The 26562-nt window shown below is 34.7% G+C and overlaps 1 long non-coding RNA gene across 1 annotated transcript; it reads right to left on the bottom strand.

The window, feature by feature from the left end:
• Positions 1-715: 715 nt before the first annotated feature.
• LOC137402024 (uncharacterized) lies at positions 716-9874 on the bottom strand. The gene is made up of 4 exons (XR_010979422.1): positions 9785-9874; positions 7266-7421; positions 3424-3561; positions 716-852 (listed from the first exon to the last, which is right to left on the bottom strand). It is a non-coding gene; the product is annotated as an uncharacterized lncRNA (long non-coding RNA).
• Between the last annotated feature and the right edge of the window lie 16688 nt (positions 9875-26562).

The following is a 26562-nucleotide window of genomic DNA, read 5'->3' as shown; positions in this document are numbered from 1 at the left end:
GAAGGTTTTGGAGCATACGTTGGCTTTATAACAGCTCGATAACACAAAAACATTGATCATGGATGACAAGGTTAACAAAATTTACCAAAATCATGCCATCGTAAATTTAGGATCTTAGTCTATCATTTAGCACAAACAAACAACAAGCAAGTTTTCTTTTCACTCAGAGATCACAGAGCAATATCGCTGTTATATTTTGACGTTTATATTGAATGAACAACAATCGCAAATGTCGACTTGAACATATTTTTGCTAGCAACCTTCTTTAACATTAGGCCCAAGATATTTCTGATAAATATAATTTTATAAGAAAATGGTGTCCACGTTTTGGTCACACTGCAAAAAAATGGTGTTATTTGTTGGCAGCAGGCTTCCTTGAACTTCAAAAACCAGATCACTTGAGCGTGTTCAAAGTGGTCTTCGTTTTTCTGTCACTTTGTATGCAGACATGCCTTGACATGATGGTCACACAACCATCACTCTACTATTAATACAGCCCTATTGAAACATATCTACTTGTCAGCACAGCATATCACTTCAGCACTGGCTCACCCAGGCGTCTCTACACTATCACTGTATGGAAACTTGGTAAATTACTCATCCTATAGAACGCTATTATTAGAACGCTGGCACACAACGTTTGGACTAGTGCCAAATTCAGTAGCCTTATGTAGATGAGGCTACTACTGGTCAGATGGGGAGTGTAGGCCTCAAACTGCTAATATATCCATATGATCTTGACTCACCCCCAGTCCATGTGAAGACAATCCATGAAAGTAATAGCAGAAGTCAATGTGGATACAACCAGATGCGGAGCAGAGGTGAGACAGTCCTATCACTGCACTAATGTACCTACAAACAATGAACAGAGGAAATCACTGCACTATCTTATCATTGAGCCATACAAAAGAATAATTTACAAACCAACATTGTTAAAATTTCACAAACACGGAGTTTCATTGAGGAATTCGACAATACACAGAGACAGCTATGCAAGTGAGTTTGACTTTAGAAAAACCTACACGGTTTTGGGACTATTGTGTTTTTATGGAAAAATCAGAGGCCTTCCCAAAATAACCACTAATAAGTCTACATGTAAAATGCTATGTACAACAGCAAAGAAAGATCGCTGTAGAATACATTTATCTCAACAAACTTTTTCATTAAAACTTCCTTTTCCAAACGGAATTCTAGCAGACGAGCTAAATTCAACCAAGTCAAGTGTATTAAATGAAGAAGTAATTAATGTTCTATCATTTTAGAAGGATCAGACTAGCTATATAGTATTCTACTAACATCAAGGGAATCACAAAGGAAAGTCATGTGAGTTGAGTAAAGGCTAAAGTACATTGAAGTAAGATCCACTGAAATTCGTTGACTTTGAATCCTGCAGCTAACTCTAGTGATAAACACTTGTGTGTATGTACTAGGAGTGCTTAATATTTACCCCTGCTGTTTAGTCCTGATTGGCTAGGAGAGTCCAGGTTAATATTTAGAGGTTGACTTGCAACAAAATTCACATTACAGTTATTTGGTATGAAAAGATTCACCATGTCTTACTCCGCTGTGTTGTAGGTGCAAAATATGTGGGAATGTGATTGCAAGCTCTTAATTAAGCTACCATGTAATAAATGTTGAATGGAAATTGCAGTTGCAGATTAACACAGGTAAGTAGTTAACAGAGATGAGAACTTCTATAGCAGAGATAATAGTAGCACATTTTTGACTCACTGGCAGCTCTTGAAAAAGGAATGAATAGAGTATAAAATATGTATAAAATGGAATAGCTCGCCTTGCATTTAATCGCACATCATTTTCATGTGCTGTTTCCAAAATTTGCTTGACTCGCTGGTTTTTGCAGTTTCAATCTTGTGTATGATGCAAACTCACAGACTAACCGAGTCATGGAAATTTAGTGATATAAATGGACACCCACAAGTTTTCTATTTAAAATGTATGCCGTGATCAACAGAAGGTTCTGTTACCAGCTGAGACGTTGTGTCTGACATAACGTCTTCTCAAGCCAGCCACAGCTACGACACCGACAACGTATCTATTCCTATTGGCTCATGGCCAACTAGGTCAATTGGCACGCAGCCAAGAGACTGCCTAGCTTCTTTGGAGAGCTGTTTACTGTTTGAGTAGGGTATGGACATGGCAGTGAATAGAGATTAAATATTAATACTCAGCATCATTGTTTCAATCTAAAAGAAATTACATTTACAAGCTTGATAATCTTAGAAACAAATATACAATAACAGAAATAAATAAAAAGTGTGTCATAGGTAAAAAATTCGCTACCTTCCATTGATTCTTATCTGTGACCAACATATTCAGTCCCCTGCAGACGAACTGCGATTGGCTAAACCAACAGTTCAGTCGGTGTGACTAGAAATTACTACCTACCAGTTTAATATGTTATTATTTATTGTTTTATTACCACATATATGTTATTTCACATTTTTGTAAAGTACTAGCAGCGAGTGCGGAGTTGTCTAGGATTTTTTAAATTATCAATAATGTAGACCCAGCAGGCTTGTAGAATTACAACACAAATAGCTATACAATGAACCCTTGCCATAGAGTATAGACCCTTGCCATAGAGTAGACCATTGCCATAGAGTAGACCCTTGCCATAGAGTAGACCCTTGCCATAGAGTAGACCCTTGCCATATAGTAGACCCTTGCCATAGAGTAGACCCTTGCCATAGAGTAGACCCTTGCCATAGAGTAGAACCTTGCCATAGAGTAGACCCTTGCCATAGAGTAGACCCTTGCCATAGAGTAGAACCTTGCCATAGAGTAGACCCTTGCCATAGAGTAGACCCTTGCCATAGAGTAGAACCTTGCCATAGAGTAGACCCTTGCCATACGACTTTAATTCGTTCCACATGGGATCATAAGACAGATGTGTCCCATAGAAGTGCATAGAAACCCATAGTGTTTATCTAACACAAACACTCCTCACAAAATTCATCAAATTTTCATAACAAAAATTATTTTGATTTGCAAATTTTGCCAGTTTCACCTTGCGGATTGATGCAAACATGCGCATTATGGAAACAGCAATTGAACTCGCGGAACGATACAATTTTGGCAACAGACGGCCACTGATTTCCAGTAGTTGTATACAAACATCTGATATACTAAGTGAATGCACACAAGTGCATACAATACGGATGCCAACACTAAATGAGCCAGTGGGCTATGTAGCAATAGTAAAGATAGCCCACTCTCTATAAGACATGGGCTGACACTAACCAAGTCATGTACACACTACTTCCTTACACACGCTAGTAAAACTATGTTAACATCATTTCTTTTGTAATAGTTTTAGCTTAATCATGCTATCGGCCTACTTCCCTCCGTGGAGTACCAACTAACCAATATTCCCATAACACACGGCATCAACGGCTGACCCACCTCTATAGATGACGTTAGTTTCTATCTCCCGACCATTATCATGGTTTGTGGAAGTTTCTGATTAGCAGTGGTTTGTAGGAGCTCAGCATCGTCTGTATATATTCAGGGATGCGATCTCAACAGACAAGAAGAATACGTCTGCAAAGACAGTGGTTTGTAGGAGCTTAGCATCGTCTGTATATATTCAGGGATGCGATCTCAACAGACAAGAAGAATACGTCTGCAAAGACAGTGGTTTGTAGGAGCTTAGCATCGTCTGTATATATTCAGGGATGCGATCTCAACAGACAAGAAGAATACGTCTGCAAAGACAGTGGTTTGTAGGAGCTTAGCATCGTCTGTATATATTCAGGGATGCGATCTCAACAGACAAGAAGAATACGTCTGCAAAGACAGTGGTTTGTAGGAGATCAGCATCGTCTGTATATATTCAGGGATGCGATCTCAACAGACAAGAATAATACGTCTGCAAAGACAGTGGTTTGTAGGAGCTTGGCATCGTCTGTATATATTCAGGGATGCGATCTCAACAGACAAGAAGAATACGTCTGCAAAGACAGTGGTTTGTAGGAGCTCAGCATCGTCTGTATATATTCAGGGATGCGATCTCAACAGACAAGAATAATACGTCTGCAAAGACAGAATAGAAAAAACTTCAAATATGATTTTGACGCAGTGTAACTATAGATTTACTGGTGATAGGAAACAAAAAGTGATTAGATTATAATTATAATACAGTCACACCTCGACATATGAGTGTCCCAACATCCAACTTGAGACACGAGTAAATTGACAGCATGACTGTAGAGAGTTTAACCACAGACTATAATATTCAAGTCAGCTATGAACAGCCTAGCTAGCTAGATAGAACTAGCCTAGTTTATTTATAGAACATTGGCACACAGCCAGGACAGTTTAAAAACTAAGATCATTGCAGAGATTGGGCAGAATGCTGGCTTATGGATTCCTAGAGCAGATACATCAGAAACCACTTCAATGCAACAATGGACCCTCGTCAAACGATTATAATTCATTCCGGTGTTGGCTTCGTAAGGAGCACATTTTGTATAGGAGGGTATCAAAACCATAGTTGATATCTAAAATTTTATATACCTACTGTACTGTACATATAAAAAATAGTAATGAAATAATATGTTAACCTTATTAACTATAGTTACCTATGTTAACTTGAGTGTGTTTAATGGTTATGATCTACAATAAAAATGCAATGCTATAATGTAATACGTACAGTACGTACCGTAGGGAGTTTGTACAACATAAACGTTGAACTTAACTGGAAGACTTACTACACACATACTTGATGATAAACTTCAGTATGTATTTTAGTTATTTTACTGAATTTCAACTTAACCTCAGTAATTATATATACAGTAATACTTCAACTTACGAGTGCTCCAACGTACGAGAAACTTGAGATACGAGCCAGCTTTTAAGGAAGTTTTAGCACTAACATACGAGCCATGTTTGAGATACGAGCGCGTGAGTCAGTTGCCAAGTATGCCGGAGGTGTTTTATGAGAACAGCATCAATCTGTATTTTTCAACTGTTCAGGTTATACTTTTGTAGGCCTACCGTGTTTTTGTGCACGATTTTCAGTGCAGAATTATGTGAATTAAAAGTACTGTGCGTAGACCGAATGTTTGCCAGTAAAATGAAAGATGAAATGCAAAGCAAAAGCAAATGATAACAATTATTAAACGGAAAATTATTGAAAAACATGCGAAATGTGTATGCATGATTGAGCTAGCTCAGCAATATGACAGGAATACATTCACAATTATCAAACAGAAGGATTATATTCAGAGCATTTATTTAGTTCGCAAAAGGACTAACCATAGTTTCTAAACGGCGCAGCGATCTTCATGACCGCTGATGGAGAGACTGCTCAGGCATTGGATAAAAGATCAACAATGCTAGAACGATGCTATGTGAAAAGGCCGGTGCTATCTAGCAAAACTATAAACATTCGGACAAGTTGGCTAGTGGTCGTACATTAACCGTTTGTGACGACACCTGTGTTCGTCCTAATCGCCACATGTAGAAAGGGCGACAAAGACAAACGTCCTTAGATAGGTTCATCTTAAAACGGCCGGCTAGTCGTGACAGCGAAACAAAGGAAAAATTAGCTAACCAGCGAGAAACTTCAAACTATGAACGCTGAAGAAATTTTAATTACGTTAAGTTAAAAATGAAAGTTTGCTTCAGGTTTGCTTCTAATTTTGTCTTTTAAGACTTTGATAAAATCCAAATTTATCAAAGTCTACTGTTGTAATGAAGGATAACTCTCTGTAACTTCCTAGGATATCTCCCTCTCTGGCAAATGCTAGCGTTAGCTGCTATTGTATGTATTTAATTTTACATTTTAATTAATCACATTTCCTTGCATTATTTTTTATTTGTTGCTTTTTAAAAGCTTGCGGTAAGTTAGGACAACAACCAACATGTTCTTTCTGTTACAATATCTTGTTTTGAGTGTTTTATTTGCATTTTTTAGAGTATGGAAACCAATCAATATATATTTAATTGTTCTATATATAAATAAATTGCACCGACATGCGAGTAAATTGACATACGAGCTCAGTCCCGGAACGCATTAAGCTCGTCAGTCGAAGTATGACTGTATATAACATCGAACAGTTACTTGTTAGCGATAAAGTATTAACTATTTTGCTACCAAATTAATTCATTTGCCGGGAAGCAATAGCATAATCCGTACAACCTGCTAATGCAGCATCGTGCGGTCATATTGAAACGTTTTGCCAAGCCGTACTACGCAGGTGATGTTAGGGGAAGAGTTAACGCCAATTGCAGTGTGCAGTCATGGCACAAATAATGCCGTGTGTCATACTCGTTCAAGACATCTCGACGAACCTGATTTATTGGCTTGAACAAAAAAGTTAAAAGTTTGAAAGTGGCTTTTTATTTAGAATATAAATATTCCAGAACATTCTAGAATATTAGAGGCATGAGTAATAGCTACAATGTGAAATTTGTTTAAAAAATACCTATTGAATTATATATGAGATCCATATAGACATGAGTATACAGTGGTACCTCGACACACGAGTGTCTCAACCTATGAGAAATTTAAGATACAAGCATACAGAACGGTTTCAACTTTGCCAGGAAGCAGGGGGTGACTTAGGAGAATAGCATCGCTCGGTCTATATCATCAGATCGGTTTGAAAGTTTTAACGAAGTCAGCCAAAATTGAAAGTAAGACGACACGTGCAAAGTCTGAAGATGAATACAAAAACTGAAAATACAAACCAAATTAAACCTATATCTAGTGCGAGATATATGTAGCACAACATCCGAACATATTTTAAGAGTAGGAATAGAAAGCCAAGTTATTGCAAATTACATTACAGAAAAAGGTGTCCCTGTCATGTCTATTTTAAACCACCATTAGCCCCTACGTCTGTCTCGAAGATAAGAACTCCATACAGTATGCTACTTACTGTATAGACTATGCTATGTACTGATAGTACTCCATATTATACTACATAATACTGTTACAATTTGTTGCAGATAATAACCACTATATAGTTATTTGTTACTTCATGAGCGTAAGTAGTGAATTATAACAAAATCACTTTTTCCAATGTAATATGACTGTTATTATGTTTTAAGTATTTGGTTCATAGGGAGAAAAACAGATTAATTAGTATTTAGTTATGTTATAGTGGACAAATTGATTTGAAATACTAGAAAATTGACATACAAGCCCGGTTTTGAAACGATTCATGCTCACATGTTGAGCTATGACTGTATATATGGTAACAATGATTCCCAGAGTACAGCATCAACTTCCGACCTACCTCTCTGCATGACACTAGTGTTGAATAGACCAGGTTGCCATCTACCCCAGTATCATCACGGTTCGCGCATATTTTCTATGTAACTGCAGTTTTTTGGAGATCGGCAGTGGCTGTATATATCGAGGGAGGCAACTTCTGCAGACACAAAGAGCACTTCTGAAAATAAAAGAATATGAAAACTACAAATAAAGTAACTATAGACTTAAATGTTATGAGAACAAAAAGTGAAGACACTATCAAAAGTACGCAATAGCCGTCAACTCGAACTCAAAAGCGCATGATCGCTTTTGAGTTTGCCGTCGGTTCGAACGCAAAAGCGCGCTACCGTTGTCGACTCGAAGGCAAAAGCGCGCTACTGTTGTCGACTCGAAGGCAAAAGCATGCGATCGCTTTCAACTCAATTGCAAAAAACGTAGACGTAAAAACGCGCTATTACCATCGACTTGAACCAAAAAGCGCACTATCGTCGTCAACACGAAGGCAAAAACGCCCTGATACTGTCGACTCAAAGGCAAAAGCGCGCCATCGACGAAGGCAAAAGCGTGCTACTGTTGTTGACTCCAAAGCAAAAGGTCGCTGTCGCCGTCGACTCAAAGGCAAAAGCGCATGATTGTTTTTGACTCGAATATATTTCGTCGTCGATTTCCTTTATATTCACTCTATAGACCAATAAATAAATATTCTCCATTAGAATGCTTAATCAACATTCTTAAGTTTTACAGTCAAATTAGACAAAACCATTACACTTTTAAACAATTACCAATTTGAGAGTACAAATTTACAAGTAGCATGGACGGATAATCAAATTTGTAAAATGAAAATGGATAGACAAGCGATAACTTGTTAATGTAAAGATACAAAACTCGTTTCAGAACTTTTAACTTTTGAGAAACGGACGTAAAAGTCTATCAATCTTGGCAACCTGTCAACATGTTGGTCAATTAGATTGTTAATAGTTGTGCAGTCCGCGACACAAATGGTAAAAATAGCAATTCTATCCGTTTTTTTATTTACGAAGAGAAATTAGTTAAAATCGCGCCATCTACACTATACCACATTTACAATTGTTAATTTAATAGGCAACTCCTGTTATTTACCCGAGTACTCTATATAATATTGTGTTAATTTGTAGATAGTTGGAGATTTCATTTTTGGTACATTCCAAGGAGCTCCATGAAACAATTTTAAAAACTGTGCATGAAATGACAAACTACACAAACAATCATAAATAATAAATAGCAACAATAATGCTAACTTTTAGTGACAGACAATGACTAGAGGCGTATCAATCTGCAATCTGTATCGTCAATCATAGGATAGTTGTATGCAAGTTACACAAAGAGTTTAAAATTTGTGAGTGGCTTGTGCAATCTAAAGCTTTATGTACGCCAGCTCATAATCAATCAAATTTTATTTTTAAAGATTTCGGCTGACAAATGTCTCGCAAAATCTGCAGGCAGCAGTTTGAAATTTTTCAATAAGCTAACGCTTGGTGGATTTCAACAGTTAATGCGAACCGATCGATTCCAGTTCTGTTTTCTCACATAGATCAAGTTGACATGTAATGATAACATCAAAATTAATTGTGTAGTAATCTGAACAAATTTATTAGCAAACAAATGCAATTTTGCAAATTTTGGTGGAAAAATGTCAAAAGCCAGTACCATATTATCGACATATGTACACACAGCTTAGGGTTTGCTACTAAGTGGCCCTGCTGTGATCCACTAATTAAAGCAGACCCAATGCATGTAGCATAAAAAAGGTAACAAAATATCAACATGTTATATGCACCGTTTCTTTTCACTTCCTAGTGAACCAGGTGAATAGCATTTTTATTATCATTGTCACTGATGTGAAAGACTAACAGAAATAAATTATTTAAATATGATAAACAGGCAAAACGCCACATCCTGCTGTTTTATCAGTAAAATTAGTACAGATATCTGCTCCCAAGGTTTTGCTACACAGGCTGACTTTTTATTTAATAGGCTACTCTCAAATTGAAAATAAGTTCAAAGTTATCCTATAACATCTCTTACTATTTAAAAAAAAAAATAATTCTCACTTTGATTGAGCTTGTAAAGAACCAAAAGTGTGCTACACTAACAGAAGCCAAAGACGCAGCGAGCAATGCATGAGTGAAAGGAACACGGCCCACATCCGTATTACATTGGAACATAACAACGTTTCTAGCCAAACAGGGAAAAAAGAATGTATGACAATTGCATTATATGAAGTTTTTGTTTCATTCATAAAAAAAAAACATTTTATTTACCGTTATGTTTTCCTACAACAAACGATGAGAATTTTCTTGAGATGCCGATTCATGTCAATCGTGTAGCTCGTTACCTAATAGGCCTATACATGTACGTTGCAAGAGTGCCGATATTCTTGCATTTAATTTTGAAACATGTAATTTGTTTAATAATTTGCCAAGCTCTTAGACCATCACTCGTCCTTAGGTAGGATTTTCATTAGCAACCTGATTCATGCACTAAATACAACATACATCTTACCATCAAATGCAGTGGTTACACCAGAGTCCATAATATTTTAGATCCCAGTTACTAGCTCACTAACAGCCGTAGCTGGCTATCGCCTTGAAATCAACAAGAACCCTTCAGCCAATCACATCGAGCTTACAACAGCTACTCACGCCTTCCTCAGCGTATACGATATGTCTCCTCCATAGATATAGTAAACCCTTACTATATCTATGGGTTTACTATATCTATGGTCTCCTCAGACGGAGACAATTCATCCCTAGTATTTCACCATATGCGTTCAGTAGATTTGAAGGTCGGCATTGCCAGCGCCGGTCTCGTACACAGCGCTAAGTCTTACTGTGTCTTGATTGGTTCAAAACATGTGATTACAGTTAGGTAGAGGAACAATGTATTCAAGAGTTGGCTAGCCAGATTCAGTGATGTTTTGACCTAGCTACAACCTACAAAATGTTGACACATTGGCTTATTGATGCAGTCAATTTGAAGATGCCATCTTGTTCACTAAATAAAACTGCAGCAGTAAGTAATGGCTGCAAAATACTCTTCCCTACCATCACAAAAGAAAAAATGGTGGTTGTTAAGCTACCGCCACTGAAAACTATCACAATTGTTTAACTTTGTGTTCAGGCGAGCAGAGGCAACATATACTAAATATTTAGTTTTCTGTAATTTGTTATAAATAGTCATATTATTATAAAGTTTACCAAGGAAGCACTTTGTGTTTTTTCACTTTTTTTATGGTGCATTTGTTTTTAACAAATATTTTCTGATCTTCAGCACTAGCAGGTTCTATCCTGCAAGTAAAATAATATAATGACAGATGGTCAATGGTGTGGTAGGTGTGATAGGTGAGAGAAAGAGCGTTTAGCAACTTCAAAGCAATGCCTTTGTAGTCATGGCCCAACATTATTTAACCTTCAGGCGCTGAGTGTCCACAACTCCAAAGTGCCTAAATATGGAGGTTTTAGTAGCACAATTTTGACAGCAAAAAGTGCTGTACTTTTAAAATGTTATTGAGCCTTAAATAAATATGCTTTAGAAAGCTGAGAAATATTTTTACAAGCTGATATATGTTGTTTGCAAATAATATATAACGTACTTACAATATGAGCTACAAATCTTTGTTAAGTATTTTCCAATGCCCAATATTTAGACAATTTTACAATAGAAAAGGCTGGGGCCCTCTGAAACAATTCAGATTTTTAAGTAGCTCCTAATAAAAATTAAGTACCCTGAGAAGTTGCCTTGTATTGCTAGCTATTTATCTGTATTCAGTTGAAACAATCAAACATGGTTTCACAGAGAGTTAGGAACTCAGTTTTGTAAGAATTATAATAGTCAAAACTACCTGGATGATTCAACAGGTAAATAGTAGCGCATGTTTATATTAAAAAAATTATAAACTGGTGAGTTGTCTATAAAACAACTAGCCTGTACTCTCATTCGCATTAAGAATGATGAGTGTGATCATCTCTAGCACATGAGACGACAACTTCCAATAGACTAATATTTTCTTGCTATATTATAGTCCAGTGATCTTTACTAAAGTGATATTGCACTTATACCATGTTATTTCTGTATAGAAACAAAAGTTCATTTTTATCAAGTATATACACACGAGTGTCCTAGTTCTCAAACATATTTCAATACTTAAAGGTCTATTTTATGATACTTAGTTGTTTACATTCTGTTTCAATGGCGAAGCTGCTCCCAAGCAAATAACATCAAAATATACGAGTAAGAAGCAGGAAAGTATTAACACACCATCTTGTTTAGTTCTCATTGTTTGTTGAGCGGTGAATATAAATGAGAATGAAAGGTGACTTTAATGAATCTAGAGCAGCAGTTTCAAAAGAAGTATTACTAGTATATAATTGTGGTCACATCTGCCATAACTCTTTGTAAGGAGAGCGGGTTGCGCATAGAAGTATACAATACCGAGACAACTATGCCAGGGTCAAAGCAATTCTTCTCTAACAAATTTAAATTCAAAACAAATATGAAACATGTAATTAGGTGTATTAGTACAAAGATGAGTGACTAAATGAAGATACCCTAGGACACTTATATTTCGCTAGTATTTAGTTTCGTGAATAGCACGCAGAATAAAATTTCGCTGCAACTTAATTTCGCAGCTCTGATGAGTGCGAAAATATAGTGATGTGAAAATAAATGCAGTGCAAAAAACAGATTACATTCCTCAGGTCCAGTTTGCTAATAAGAAAAAAATTCAATTTGGGACTAGTTCGTATTTGTAAACCACAGGTTGAAATGTGTGGGTGAGATCGGCAATTCAATTTGATCACTTGCTGCCATTTGTTTTTTAGACTATCAATGACGTCTAGGTTCCTCCCGCTGTGACTTTCACACTCGAATCCCAAGAAAAAGAAAATAGATAGGTAGCAACCAACTTCACAACCAAAACTGTATAACCCTTACGCTGCCATAAACGCATTTATGCGTTTTCTAGGGGCCACTGCCATAAACGCATTTTTGGACTTTCTCAGCAATTGTCTGGTAACCTGATTTTATTATTTGTTGACCACATAACCCACGGTCTTTAAGTGTTTTATGAAATTGACTGTGTTGTCCGAAGATTTATCTATAAAAATCAGCCTAAAACAACGAATCAATTTTAAACTTTTGTTTGAGAATTGCTAATCTAAAAACGAACATTTTTCTGTGAGTTCATTAACTACCCCGCGCGAGTCGTAAAACAGGTAATTAGTTGTTGATGAAATAATAGCCAATTTAGATTTTCGTGATTATACAGATAATTAAAGTAGAACTTGAAAAAATACTGTATACATATCATGAAGCAATATCGGCAATTTCGGTAAAACGGCTGGCACTAGGCCGGTAGCTAATTTGTACATGGTTGGCAGTGGAAGAGATAATGTGGTTAGACCTGATGAGGGTTGATATTGTTTTTGGTTGGTAATAAAATTCATCACTACAATAATTATTCTGCAATTTTATGACTTCACCTACCAGACTTTCATCCTCATCAGTTACAAATTCGGTGACTAAACTGATATAATCTTAATTTGCTTTGCCATGCTGCTCAGTCGGTGTATTAGCTATAATGAGTTTACTAGAAATTTCCCATTGATCCCAACCACAGACGAAAATTGCCTGCATTTCTAATATGACAATTTTATTGTGGATATCAATGAACAAAGCTATTTAACTTCGCGTTTTCGCTCGTTCGTTATGATAGTTTAGTTTCGCTCATTAAGTTTTTGCGAGAGAATGACACCGCGAAAACGCGAAAGTTAGATGCCGTGAATACATGAGTGTCCTAGGGTAATAATCTTGAAATGATTTTTAGTTTTAAATATTGGGGGAGACAATTCTTAATAAGGCTTGACCGGCTTAACTCGAAATTGAACCCGGGACTCTCACACTGAAAGCTAGAAACATACCTGAGACTCCTAGTGCTATGGATATTTAAAGTTCCTTTTTAACATCAATATCAAGAATGTTATTTGACTTCACAAAGATTTGAACCCAGGACCTTTTGCACACGAAATGATAATCACACCCAGAGACGATCGAGCCACGAATGTTGTAACCAAAACGTGACTTCTCGATACGTTCTCTCAAACAACAATTGAATTGTTTTTGACTTTCTCTGTTGTTGCAAGTACTGATGCTTCACCTTGGAGCAACTGAAATCTCTAAACAATGTAGTTTTTGGGAAAGCAAATTGACAACAAACCTATAAGAAGAGCACATTCAATGAGATTATTTATAGAAAAGATATTTGCAAAATCATATAAACAAACTTTAAAAATGTGCACAATACAAATTATATTGAAACAACAAGATCTAGCAAAAATGTTTTAAGATGAAGGTGTATTGGTGTAAAGTGACGTTTAACGCGTAATGTAAGTTAGGTTTAGGTGTAAGTATTACTTACAGTATTGATATCATTTATCATTTATCATTATTCATATCAAGTTTAAACATTGTTAAGTTTCAGCACTTGGCTAATTAGCAAATATAAAACAATTGAATACGTAAATAAAAAAAACAATTTTATTCAATAGCAAAACTAATAAATGTTGTATATGGTAAAAAAATTGCGCAACAACTTTGTTATTACTGGCACAATGCCAGGTGATTATATAGGAGAATAAGTAACTGTTAGTGAGTAGAATTCACACAATGAGATTAGTTACTGATACCTTATATGCTCTGCAGTTAACCCTTTGACCGGGTATAAGCCCCCCCAAAAACAACCGAGACTCGTGTAATTTAATAAATAAACTGAAACGCTACAATCTTAGTCCTTTTTTAGTTGACTGGATTAAACATTTTTTAACCGGGCGAACTCAAAGAGTTACGATAAAAGGGGTAAATAGTGAGAGTCGTTGTGTTACAAGTGGGGTACCCCAGGGTTCTGTCTTGGGGCCTAAATTGTTTTTATTGTATATTAATGATTTGTCTGAATGTGTTGATTGTAATATTAGTTTGTTTGCGGACGACACTATAGTTTATGCCTCAATTGATAATTCCTTTACTGTTGTCGACTTTCAGAATAGCATAAACGCTGTCTTCGATTGGTCTCAGAGGTGGAAGCTAGAATTTAATATTGAAAAGTGTAAGGTGATGTGTTTTTCAGGTTCTGCATGTTCTGACGACCAGTTGCCATATTTTTTAAATGGAAGTTTGTTACAGTTTGAAACCCATTCACTATACTTGGGAGTGTGGCTATCTAGTGACCTTTCGTGGCAGTATCACATCGATTGCAAAGTTAAAAAGGCCAGTCAAATGCTAGGATTTTTAAGGAGATCTATATCTAGTGCACCTAAAGCTCTCAAACTACTTGCATATAAATCCTTTATTAGACCTATTTTGGAGTATGGATGCCAGGTGTGGGACCCGTACAAGAGATACGAGGTTGACCAGGTTGAGGCGGTTCAGAGAAAGGCTGTAAGATTTATTTGCAATGTTAAAGGTCGCGATATTAGTATAACTGGCTTAATTAAAGACATGAACCTGGATACGTTAGAGGAACGTAGAACCAACTTGCGTAAATGTTTGTTATATAAAATGATCAGAGACGCCTGTTCCGAGTCTCCAGGAGCAATATCACACAAGTTTCCTGAGCTTTTTAGTAAAAATAAAAATGAAGATCATTGTACCACTAGAAGTCAGCGTGCCTCGCAGCCCATGAATTTAACCGCAAATAACAACAAGTACCATAATAGCTTCCTTCCGAGAACTATACGAGATATGAAACTCAGAGATATATATGTCATACAATAAGCTTTTTTATTTTTTGTTTTTGAGGTTGTAATTTTAGTCTATACTTTTGATTGTACAAACTTGAGGCCTGCACAATATATTCATATGAATATCTGCAGGATCTATTTATACCGATACCGATACCGATTTATTTTCGAAAATTCAAAAAAATCGATATTTTATGAACATGCATAGCTCAAATCTTAAATTTAGTTCAATGAACAAAATTTTTTGTACATATACATTCATTCACATATCTACTACTCAAAAAAAATTACAACCATGTGCAATTGTCCCTGTATGAAATGCTTGGAAGCATCTTTTTCGGTAGAGTCAAACGCTATAACGTAGCCGTGCGAGCCACCATAACGATCGTTTTCTCTGAATATTCCAAGTATATTAAAAGTCCAAAAAAGTTTACATCACTTTTATCATTTGAATTAATTTTATTCTGATCAGACAAAAAATCACTAACGATCGCAGGATAAAATAATCTTTTATTTTACCGTTTTGAAAGTCGAGCCGATGTTGACTGGTTTTTCCAACTTTTAATCTTTTCCAAGGAATCGCGATTTGTTTAGCTTTTAGCACAAAGCAACGCCTCTCAGATAATCGTTTCATATTGTAAATCATCGACTGATATCTTGTTGATGATATTTAAAACTTACTAGTGTTCATATCCTTTGTTTAACGTTACTAGACGACAGCTTTATAAACGTCTACCGAAATAGACATAAATGTCGTTTCCCCACGCAACCTGTAAACGACATTCTGGTCGTTTCCCCTGTCAAAGGGTTAATAACAGTCAATAACAAGGATTATAAATTTAACTCCCAAATGAGACAATGATGTCAGACAATGTTGGTGATGCAGAGAATTCAAGACATACCAAGGCTGATTCAGATTAAGGCTGTGTCAGATTAATGGCCAGAAATAGTCAAGCAATCGCTCAAAATTTTCAAATACTACGTGTTGGTCAAATGAATTGAGTTTATTACGGGACATTTTAACAATACACCATCTTTAACTCAATGTTAGTTAATAATTGGTGGTCATGAAATTAGTGCTGACACATATACACACATCATTTCTACGAATGAGAAGAAAATGGCTTACTTTTAATGACCTTAAGGCTCTTCCAGATTTAGGGTGCACCACTAATACTTACAATATTAATAAACAAAACTTTAAAAATTGCATGAACGAACAAGTCTCAAACCACTTCAATTGGACTTGTCCTATTTTTGTACAGAGAATTGATGATGAAATTCACATTGCTAGGCAAACTGTTATTCTTCCAACTGGCAGTATTGAAACATTTTGCATCTTCCAAGAAGTTCTATAAAATATTCTGACTGACACACGCGCGCACACGCCCACGCACACAACGTTTGAAAGAGACATGATGACCGATTTCCTTTAGTTAAAATCCTTCAAATTAGAAAATTTTGTGAAAAAAGTGAGAGTGAAATTTTATTTTGAGCATTATAATCATACTTACTAAAACCTTGTATTCATCAAACATATATAACTACAGAGATATATAGTTTATTAATGGTCTATAGAATTTATAGATAAAAATGTTACCAAAAGGAAAAAAATTATTTACATGATAATAAAGTTAGAGATTATAAATAAGCACAAAGAAAGCACATTTATTGTTAATTAATGTTGCCAAAGAATATGGCCGCAACCACTCAAAAATTGCAACATTGTCAGAAACAAAAAAAGCCATTATTCATTAAAATCGTTCATTAAGATCGTTCTTGAGCACATTTAAAAGAATAGTTGGGGCAGGTGAGAGTACGACAGGTGGGTATGTCAAATGTTGCTGGTTTGATTTCTGAACAAAGAAATCAGCAGCGCAACTTCAAACATGACTTCAAGGGACAAAAATGGCTCTTATTATAGTAAAAGCTAGTGACCGGGCAGTTCAGTGAGTTGTGATAGGTGATCAGGTGTGTCGATAAAGCCAAAAGAATAAGCATATTATAAGTATTCCGGATTTCAGAGAGGTGAATGTTTAGCCTAGGCGGTTGTGTGCCAGTCTGGTGGACTAAATGTTGCAAGTTCAAACCCTGTGGTAGGCAATCTTTTTTCATCCTGTTTCAGTTGCTACACACAGACGGACAAATGCGGCTGTTGTTATAGTAAAAACCAACTAAAATATGTCATATGGTGATGCTATACTTTGTAATATCTGAACTGGTTAATTCAAGTAACAAGACTGGTACTTAAATATGAACTCACACAAAATTTTAGTAACTTTTATAAAAAAGTTGCAGTCATTTTTTATCCTTTGCAATTGTTTTGACGTTTGAAACTGGCTAAAGTATGGAATATGATGATGCTAAACTTTATAATATCTGAACTAGTTAATTCAAGTAACAAGACTGGTACTTAAATATGAACTCACACAAAATTTTAGTAAATTTTATAAGAAAGTGTTGGTATTTTTCTATTGCTAGCAGTTGTTTTGATGTTTGAAACCAGCTAAAGTATGTCATATGGTTATGCTATATTTTATAACATCAAAAGTTGCAGCCGACAAAAAACGATTGAATGAAAAGTGGAGAATTTCTAGAATGATTAATTCATACAGGAAGTCAGCATAAAGAACTGCCCCTTAACCTACTGAATTGTCAGCCCGACACCTGCTTTCCTATAAAAATACTAGCACATGCTTATCTTTAAAATATTGTAAATTAATAAGTTGTCTGTAAAACGACAAGCCTGTATTCTCACTCACATAGTGAATGACAAGTGTGAAAATCTCTAGGACAGGTGGTGACAACTTCTGAAAGTATAATATTTTAGATCTATACAGGCAACAGACATTTACTAAAGTTACTACTTAATATGCCAATTGGTTTCCATATCAATTATTAAAGTAATTTGTAGACAAACAGATGAAACCGTTTGGTTAAAATTCCAGAAAATTCTTTTGTGACTTGAAAAGTCGTTGCTCATTGATGCAGATGACCATGAGAGAGAGTGCATTGAAATCAAACAACAAATTATTGCTTGCCTTTAGGATAGCTTCAGCACTATAACATAATTACTTCAAAAAAGCATTACCAGCAATTAATTTGTATGAAACTCGCGATATTTGGTTAGCAGTTGATATCGAGTCAGTCATCAAATGTATGGATTATAATTTTAACTCACAAATAAAACAATGACGTTCAATGAGATTGGAGATATGAAGAATTAAAAGTTACATTGTGACTCCTTAACACTAAGTTTGATCAATAGCCAGAAGTCACTAAAAATTCTCAATATATGTATTGGACATAATATGCCCAGTACATATATTACGAGTTTTGCTCATAAACCTACTGTCGGATTCCACGCACATTTGTGTATTCGTTTAGAATTCAGTGACATATATTTCACATTTACAGGAAGAACGCGGTAGCTTAACCCTGTCTGTGTTTTGTAGTGATAAATGTTGAGCAACAAAGATGAGCTAGGTAAGATATTAAAATCAATTATGTATGACATGTTGTGTAATTAATTTCAAAAGTTACTTTTAATAATTACTACGAGCAATACTTTTTGGTGAGGTTCTATGCCCCACCAGTATCTAATTTCATTTATAAAAGGAATGCCATTATAAAAAAAACAATAGATATGTAATACGCCTACCAAAGTGATATGCCTAAGTGAGCTACAAAATGTTTCATACTAAATCAATTATATTAGGAGGTCATGCCTGATTACAATATAATGTAGCAACATATTGCATAGAAATTCCTTACTGATGTGAAGAAATCTGGTTTATTGAAGAAGGTGGTAATGAGGAAACAAGCATAGAAAATGCAAATTTTTGTTTGCATTTTTACCAAATAACAGCATAGTCATAGATTTAGAATAGCTTCAAAGACTATGACATAATTGCTTCAAAGAAAACATTAACAGGGCAAAGATAGTGAGACGCTTGCCATATTTGTTCAACAGCTATTCTTGAGTAAGTCGTCAATTGGAAGGAATATAATTATACATGTAACTCACAAACAAGACAATGATGTCAAACGAAATATGAAAGATAGAGAAATAGAGTTAAACCCAGACACTTTGATCTTAGGTTACATCACGTGACCTCAGAAAGGCATTTTTAGCTTTACGTATTGTTGTAAACTTGGAAATATCTTCTACATGTCAATGTTGAGGATATATGTTAGTTGCGGTTAATGCTTTGTAAAAAGACCATGACAAATTAAAAATAAAATTTCATCATAAATAAACTGATTTGGCATAAAGACAGCGCGCAAACTTTACAATAATTTTGGAAATCTTGAGCTATGGCTATTAACAATGCTTAGCTCATCGGCTCTGTAAAGAAAGGTATCACTTTTGTATGAAATTTTTAAAGATTGTGAAATCGGAACCTAGATACCTCACATGTACTGAACAGTTTATGACTTACATATGTAATATAAATGCCCTATAAATGTAGGGACAGCGTGTTCCAACGTACCTACAAGTTATTGGGTGTCAACATCAAGCATCTCTTAGACAAGCGAACATGAAACATTCAATGCTAGCACCGACTGTAGCAGTCGCACAAACAGATTCTTTTGAAAAATGCACTCAATCTTACTTCATTGTGTTTAAACTATCTTATAAGGGTTTCAACAGAATGCGAATTATAAAGCTGATACAATTAAACCTATACTTACGTTCATTCCATCAAACCAACTTGCTAACATGCAATGTCAAACTGTGGTGGACACTGACTCCATGGTGGGAGTATGTTTAAATATTCAACTTGCAAAGTTTTCAAATATTTCAGTTTTTTTGACAAAAATAATGAGGCTAGTATAAATTGAAAAGTAAATCTAAAAAGATATATTTATTTTAAATATATTCCTTAACTAACTTGCACTAAATTAGCATGAAAGTTAGTGCAAGTTAGAAACTTTGAACTATCTTTCACGGTAAGTTAGTTTGAAGTTGCTTTGGTATAACACAGAATAAACTGTTAAATAATTATGTATGAAAGTAACAGGCTGCAAGGTAATGCTAGGTATTCATTTGTATGTACTCAGTTGAAGCAATCAAACATGGCCTTATAGCGAGTAAATAAATCTTTTTGTAAACCAATTTCAGCACCCAAAACACGAATCGTATACACTAGACCATCAAGCTTTGCATTAACCAAGCAAAATATCACTTCTTGGTAGTGTTTCCCAAACAACAACAAAGCAAATATGGAAGCGAACTTAAAGATAATTCCTCAAAATGTTTTATGGCTTCACCGGGATTTGAACCCGGGACCTCAAGTGTAGTTCCAGTATGGTGAAAACATGTATTGTTGGCATAAATGATAATTTTACCTTTGAAACAAAGCAACAATATCAGACAGCAGGCAGGATTAAAATAATCAAGTTACGCCTCACTTAGCCTGGATGTTTTGGAGACGTTACTTCGTGCGGAACTCAGAAATATATATTACCGATATAAACAGGCCGAAGCAATATTTTGCGCTCTGGATGGTTCTATACCAAATTTGATATGAAACACTATAACACTCTGAGTTATCAGTGCAATGACTAATAACTAAAAAAGAATCCTGTTGAAATGATAAGTGGGTTTACATCTTTGCGAACTAATCATACACTATTCAGTACATCCTTGTCAAGCCGATAAAACATGATAGGCTTGACAAGGATTTGAACCCTAGACCTCTCACACTCGCAATCTGTGCAATCTCACTCTGCAAAAACAACAAGATGCACAAATATTAAGACACCATTGTAGCCTTGTGTCTAATTCATTTGCATGATAAATTATTTTCTATGATATTTAAAAAAGATTTTGTAAATTTTTTAAATATTCTTTGTAAGGAATTGACTTTTCAAACAAGTTGCCATTAAATTACTTAAATTTATATAAATAATTTGAATTTTCGATGCAAAATTTAAAAGTGCTCACTTGAGAAAATGTTGCAAAGTAATTATCACGGAAATATTGTGGAGTTTGGTGCTCAATAATCATTTGTTTAGTTTTATGCATATCTGTTAGGTTGGAGTTATCATCTACATGCCACTCGCAGCGATTTGTGATAGACACAGTTATTGTTTATCAAAGAGCGATGAACGAAACAATTAAAACCTTCAAACACAAACCATTTTGGCATGAAGACAGGATTGAACTATCCTAGCCTGAAATCATGACAATATTTCCAAAGGTCCTAGGGCAATAGCACTTAGGAATGCTTTGCAAAATTATTTTTTTACAAAAAATAAACCACCGTGTTTCTACTACAATTTTAAGGTTTACGCAATTAAAACCTATATGTTTCACACATACTGAATAGCATATCATGTACCGATAAATCTAAAATCATCTTAAATCCAGTGACAGAGCGTTTAGACATACTTACAAGATATTTGGGGCTAACATCAATAGGTCCCTAACACACGTAAATATGAGAGCCTCAAGCTTCTGCATCTTCATCCACAAATTCTTAAAAAATGTGTGCAATCATGTACATGTACCATTGTGTTGCAGCCTTGTGAGCAATACAGTCAAAGCCTGGATACAGTCAAACATTTACTTATGCTCATTTCAGCAAACCACCAATTTCTTTAACATGTGATGTTAAATTACAGCAGGTACTTGGCTCTATATTGGAAGTAGTTTACAGTATTCAACGTTCAAAGTTTTCAAATATTTCAAATTTTTTTGCCAGAAAATAATAAGACTGCCGAAATGTAAAATACAATGTTAAAAATTACATATAAGCTAAGTTTTGATTGCCCTAGTGCTAGATAGTCTAAGCTCCAAAGATAATTACATACCAAGCAACTTGCCAGGTATTGGTAGCTATTACTCATCTGTACTCAGTTCCAGCAATAAAACATGGCTTCACAGAGATTCAAGAACTCACTTTTTGTAAGAATTAAATTAATCAAAACTAAATGGGTGATTCGATGGGCTCCATGCCTCGCTGTATGATAGATGAGGCGATAGCGGTTGGTTACCTCAATGTAATGCCATAGTAGTTATGGACTAGTTTAATTTATTCCTTTTGTTACTGAGTGCACACAACTCCAAAGTAGGGTAATATGAAGCTATTCAGTAGCACAATTTATACCAAATTTGGACTAATATTATATTAATAATACTATATTGGGATTTGGGATTGGGATAATCCCAATCTATAGTTATAGATTGGGATTTGAACCGAGTACTTACCATGCTCAAAATGAGAATCATATCCTACAACAGCAAGCTATCAAATAATACTAACAAGACTTCACTTTTTAATGATAGCTCCGAAGCATCAATGTGTGTATTAAAACACACTCATATTTTTGTTGAAAAGGTTGGTAGGCCAAACAGAATTTGAACCTACAAACACTTGAACCCTAAATGAAAAAAACAAATATTTAGACCGTCATACCAGTCATGATGTAGTCAAACAGCGGTTTCTTTATTCTTTCAATAAAGCTGCAAGCATTTATTTAAATTGTTTCATAATTTCTGCTGTAGAAAGTACTAAAGCCTCACATCAAAATTATTTTTGAAACCGCAAATAGATGATGAACCTGTATGTGTTATGACTTGTAATGTAAATTCAGTTGATATGCAAGTGTTACCTACAGCATTGCTATTAGGTCATTATTAATGCTTGTGGTTTGAAACAAATTAACAAATAAAGTGTATTAGTATGGAAACATACTCCAATCTGCAACTATTTTAACCAAGTAGTTTAACTTCTGCACTAATTACTTTCATAAATAGAAGTTGGGTTATGCATGTAGACCATGTAGACCAAGTTCTATTTTATAAGCTAAAGAGAAAAAGCTGTATGCCAGTCAACCATTTTTTTTACAAAACAACCCAAAGTTTAGAAGAACTTAAAAATACGAAAAACTCAGTAAAACTAATAACAAAATCTATAACAAAGTCAACAAAATAATTAAATTTTATACTTACAAAACTGAAAAAAATATTTTTTCATTTATATGGCCTTTATGTTAATATATCTCAGTAGATACCATTGTTAATGTTAAAAGGTAGAGAAAGTAAAGATTCAACTGAATTGAGGGTGTTGGCAGGTGTTGGCAGGTGTTTTGGCAGGTGTTGGCAGGTGTTTTGGCATACACACGGATAAAAGGAAAGGTTTGTGCACTCACTGAGATAATACCAATATGTGTAATACAATGACATTGCATTAAAACATTTAATAGTCAGTCTAAATAAGGTAGCTAATCGTTCCGCTAATTCTTTAAAAAAAATTCTTAATTTTTGCAAATCAAACTTTGACACAAAGTTCAAGAACAATATAATCTATCAAAAACCTTTTAGCAAATGTCAAAAATATGATGTACCCAAACCAAAAGTTGTCTACTAACTTGTAGAGATTAAACTCATAGATGCAGTATATCAACAAAAAGCACAAAAGGATGGATAACTTCTTTCACGACAAATAATAAAGTAAAATATTTGTAAAAAGCATTTATATCAGAGTGTGTAAATACGTGTCTGTGACAATCAGTGTCTAGTCATATAAAGTCTGCCTGCATAAAGTAGTGGGATCTTTTATTGATTGGTGTACTAAGTGACAGACTCAGGCAGCGCTTGTTGATAGCAGATAAGTGTAAGTACATCAGTGCTTCACTAAAAACTTAGCGTAAAATCTTAACAATTAGTCATGTTTGTAGGCTATGATACCTGAGTAGCTATTCTGCTAAAAAAGCCTTTGGCGTGGGCATTAAATGCTTTGACAGCATTCATTCACACGTCATTCTTTAATTCACAGAGAAATTACAGTGTCAGAAATTAAGGATATCTTCAAGGATATAATATAATTACTTCAAAAAATATAAAAAAGGAAAAAGTTAATGATGTCTTTTCTATAATTGGTCATCAGTTATACTTGAGTGAGTAGTATTTTGTATTGATTATAATTTTAACACCAATAATTATAAGTGCTGCAATGCCTAGACAACCCATGACGGATCCGAAGCAGTCTTTCATGCTCTAATTTAAAAATCATATTAATTACATGATGGCATGATGAATTGTGCCAGAATGGTACTGATCTTGTTTGAATAGATACATACATGTACGACACTTTGACATTATTCATTAGGCCATAAAGTGATAAATGACCCAGATAGAGGCTCATCGCCAATCTTTTCATGCTGCCTCCTCGAAGTCTAGACGGATAATCTGCATAAAGTATCGAAACTTTGTCCAAATTAATTCATAGCAGTACTTAAAATTTCCTTTAAAAACTTATCGTCGCACACTCTTCTTTAAAAGGGAATACAAATATTGCACGTAATTCAGCGTTTTTAAAATTTTTCTATAATTTAGCAGCAGCTTTGGTCGATATCTTACAAATATCAAAAGTTTTTCCCATTGTCGTCGTTTGAAAATAGGGATAATAGTGGGTACTTGTAAAGATTACACAAAATTACAAAAACACTTTAGTTGGCAATGTTGGGTGCTACTGATTTGGCATTAAATTTAGTAATGGCTTTTGTTATTGTGTTAATGTAGCATTATGATTGCAGTATATTGCAATAGTGCAAGTATTGTAAACAAAAATGTTTGCTCATCATTTATGTAAAAACAGAAAGGACACCGCCAAACACTATTACACAATTGCTTCATATGAATTATTAATTAGTGGTGTGCTTGCCATAATTGGTAAAGAGTTATTCTTGAGTGAGAATAATTGCTAGGTGCAGTTACAATTTTAACTCAAAAACAAGACAATTATATCATACGAGACGAGAATTAAAACTATACTCAGACTCCCTAATTTTAGGCTACATACATGTATATAGAACGCTGAGAAATAGCCAAATACTTACTAAACATCAGCAGGTGTTAGGTATCAAATATATAAACATTAATACCAAAAATGATATATTATTTTGAATATTTGAATAGTAAAGTTTTCAAATGCTTCAGATGTTTTGACAGAATGTTATGATAATGTCAAAAACCAAAACATAATATAAAAATAATACCATTGGTTTAAAAGCAATTTTAGTTTTAACTTCCACTAGTCTATGCTAGATTAAGCTATGACACGAGTGTCTCTGTAACAACCTTCAGCAAGATAGCTGATACTCTTTAATATAAGACAACAATTAAATCCTAATCTATCAATTATTAATTTTATAAATTAGTTTTATAGATATCAATGCTTGTTAAATTTAATAATGTACATTAGTTTACACAACGTATTTTAAAGTTAGCCTGTAACAATATATTACCTACAGCATTGTTATAAAAGTATTCTTAGTGTTGCGGCTTAGTTGGTGATTAAACTGAATAAAATATATTACTATAGAAACATTCGTTTACTTACAGATATTTAAAAGAATTAGGCAAACCTCAGACAAATTAACTTCATCTAGAGATGTTTGGTTACAAGGTATTTAGACTGACCCACAAAAGTAGACAGTTTTTATTCCAAAGAAGTTGCAGCGTTATAAATCATTGTCATAACTCAGTCATCCATAGTCATAATAAATTGAATTAAACCTGACACAGAGCTGTTTTTATAAGAAAATAGTAAAAAAACTGGAGATGCTTCTCTAGATTGTTGTTTGGTAGTCTTTAAAGATGTAGTTGCGTCAAAATTTAAGTTGATCTTAAAAGAAAGCATTTTTTTTTCTCTATCAGTTGATATGTTGTTTGTTGTGTTACGCGAACGCATTGCCAAGATATTTGAAGATTAAAACCGAAAAAATCTGATCACCGTAAAAACGCTCAGGCCACAAAAACGTGCCCAGCCTCGCCAAAAATGATGTCACGCGTTTGGCAACCTCTCTCTATCTCTCGTATTCACATCGGCTATTTGCGATAAAAGTCTAGTCTTACGCGGCTCTATTGGCATATATCTTATTTTGTATTTGCTCGTGTTGGCTAGAATAAAATTTTAAATCCTGCTACAGATGCATTTTTATGAATGTTTAAAAGGCCTCAAATAACGAAAATTGAAAGTTTGTTCTACTCACTTTCTCCAAATGTTGTGTAAACATTTGGGTACCGACTACCAATTCTACCGGTCTACGGTAATTCTGTCTAGTCACTTTATGTAGAACGCGGTCTTTGTATCAGCACAGTTCTGCAGCTACCCATATAAACGATATACAGCCTCCCATAAGCCCCGCCCACATTATGTCGCCTTTTACCTATTGCCTACGTACTAGTTTCTTACTACTAGCAAGCCACCTCTTTGAAAAGAATATAGACAGGGATAGAGTTTTAAGGATGAGAAGTCTGCTGCAAACTGGATTTGAACTCACATTCTCCAGTTCTGCGGACACCCATATACCATATCCAATTCACTACAATATTCTGCAAATCATGTTTTGCATTATCTTCAACAATATTATTTTATTATATAATTTTTACAAGCAAAAATATTTTCATCTCGGCATAAAGCTTTTATTAAAAATATTCATCAAGTCGTGGCCACTCACATAGTATTAGCTGATACAATAAGACAAATTCATCTACTGCAACAAACTCAAACAAAACATCATCCAGCATGCATT

This window comes from Watersipora subatra, chromosome 8 (genome assembly GCF_963576615.1).
Source record: "Watersipora subatra chromosome 8, tzWatSuba1.1, whole genome shotgun sequence".
Taxonomy (NCBI): domain Eukaryota; kingdom Metazoa; phylum Bryozoa; class Gymnolaemata; order Cheilostomatida; family Watersiporidae; genus Watersipora; species Watersipora subatra.
Note: the sequence above shows the minus strand (reverse complement) of the source record. Positions and strands in the feature narration are given on the sequence as shown.